A 2,141-nucleotide genomic window follows, 5' to 3' on the forward strand; every position below is an offset into this window, starting at 1 on the left:
TGGCCTCTGCAGCCCAAGTTGCTGCAATAGTGGGCCAGGTACGTGGATTATAAAAAAAGGACACGACACACTGGATTTAGGTGAGTATAATTTTCTTTTCAGGTACCCTGGAATCGACGTCGAGACGTGGGCCGAGTCGGCATCTGAACATAGGTAAGTATGTGTATGTGTGTGTCGGAATGTATGTAATAAAGTTGTACTTTCAATGTGTGTGTGTCCTGTTTTTATTTGGGTATTTTTTTTGCAGAAGAACTATAGGTACCAGTGGGCCCGTTTAACCCCCGCATGCTGGTACTTGTGGTTTTCCAAGTACCAGCTTGCGGGGGAGGCTTGCAGGGACTTGTAGTTCTTGTGCAAAAAACAATATTCTTTTATTTTACACTTTTCTATCAGCCCCCCATCCGCAGCCCATGGATGTGGGTGACAGCCTCGGGCTTCACCCCTGGCCTTTGGGTGGCTGGAGGGGGGGACCCCTTCATTTAAGGGGTCCCCACTCCTCCAGGGTACCCCGGCCAGGGGTGACTAGTTAGTGATTTAATGCCAGGGCCGCAGGGACCTATATAAAAGTGTCCCCCGGCTGTGGCATTATCTCTCTGACTAGTGGAGCCCGGTGCTGGTTCAAAAAATACGGGGGACCCCTACGCTTTTTGTCCCCCGTATTTTTTGCACCAGGACCAGGCGCAGGGCCCGGTGCTGGTTGATCAAATATGGGGGAACCCCTGTCAATTTTTTACCCATATTTTTTCAACCAGGATCGGCTCAAAGAGCCCGAGGCTGGTTTGGCTTAGGAAGGGGGACCCCACACAATTTTTTTCATAATTTGTAACACTTTAAACACCTTTTAAAGGTACACAATGAAGCCCTGCACAGATCTCACAGATCCGGCCGGGATTCCTTGTGTTTTTGTCAGGCAGTGTTTTACTCATCTCTCCCGTAAAACACTGCCTGACATTACGAATCACATCGACATCGGAAAAAACGAATGTGGAAAACTCGGCAGCTTAGTAAATGACCGTATCAGGATTCAAAAAGTTGCAGTAAAATGCACCCGATACCATTCGAGTTCAAACACCCTTAAAAACGGCTAAAACACGAATATAAGTAAATTTTGGCCCTGGTTGATAGTAGCCCTGGGCTTAAGCATTGCGCTTCTCCCCAGACAATTTCACTATCACAACAGAAAGCAGAAGTATCCATCTTATACACTCTCTCATCTGGAAAGTCAGGATTTGGGTTCGTTTGAGCCCCACTCCGGTCAAGTACAGAAAGCAGAAGTGTTTCCTTCCTATTCCTGAACCCACTGCCCACAGCTATACTATCCTGAATATGCCCGCTCATGTCCGATCTTGGAAGCTAAGCAGGTGAGGCCTGGTCAGTACTTGGATGGGAGACCACAAGGGAATACTAGGTGCTGTGGGCCATAATTCTAAAAAAAATATTTTCCCACTATAATATCTCTCATCTCTACTGCTGTTTATACACAGTTTCTGATTACCAATGTGGTATTAAACATTTATGTTATATTGCTTGTTATTTACCATAATCAACTTCTAAATTACTCAGTGACCACCAGGAGATCTCAGAATTCTCTTTAAGAAATCCAAAACATCAATTATCTGATATTTTCACCTCTATATATCTTGAACCATATTTGATACAAAGGCAATCAAGATTTTTTTTAATTCTATATAAATCTCACTATTTGTGATGATATTATTTGAGAATAGATTAAAGATTAAGTTTTAATACATTCACAGCGAAGAGACCCAACACGTTTTTTTCCCCTCATTTATTCATCATTCATTATCATGAGTGCTTCCAAAAAAGGTTATTTTGTCTTTTTCTCTTTGTCTTCATGTAGATCATACAGGACAAACAGAGAGTCCAATATTCTGTGACGAGCAGTCCTCTTCACATAGATTTTCAGAGCCCTTACAACATCCAAGGACTTTGATGAAATTAAGGAGTCAGTAGCCACTTGCACCACAATAGGTTGGTTGATATGAAATGCTGACACAACCTTCGGAAGGAACTGCTGACGTGTCCGGAGCTCAGCTCTATCTTCATGGAAGATCAAGTAGAATCTCTTACAAAACAAAGCCCCCAACTCCGACACAGGTCTAGCAGAAGCTAAGGCCAAC

At 43.5% G+C, this 2,141-nt stretch overlaps 1 pseudogene; it reads left to right on the top strand.

Moving 5' to 3' along the window:
* Positions 1–1,302: 1,302 nt before the first annotated feature.
* On the top strand, positions 1,303–1,420 carry LOC134912334 (5S ribosomal RNA; annotated as a pseudogene).
* The last annotated feature ends 721 nt before the right edge of the window (positions 1,421–2,141 follow it).

The sequence above is a fragment of the Pseudophryne corroboree genome, chromosome 4 (assembly GCF_028390025.1).
Source record: "Pseudophryne corroboree isolate aPseCor3 chromosome 4, aPseCor3.hap2, whole genome shotgun sequence".
In the NCBI taxonomy this organism is placed as follows: Eukaryota; Metazoa; Chordata; class Amphibia; order Anura; family Myobatrachidae; genus Pseudophryne; species Pseudophryne corroboree.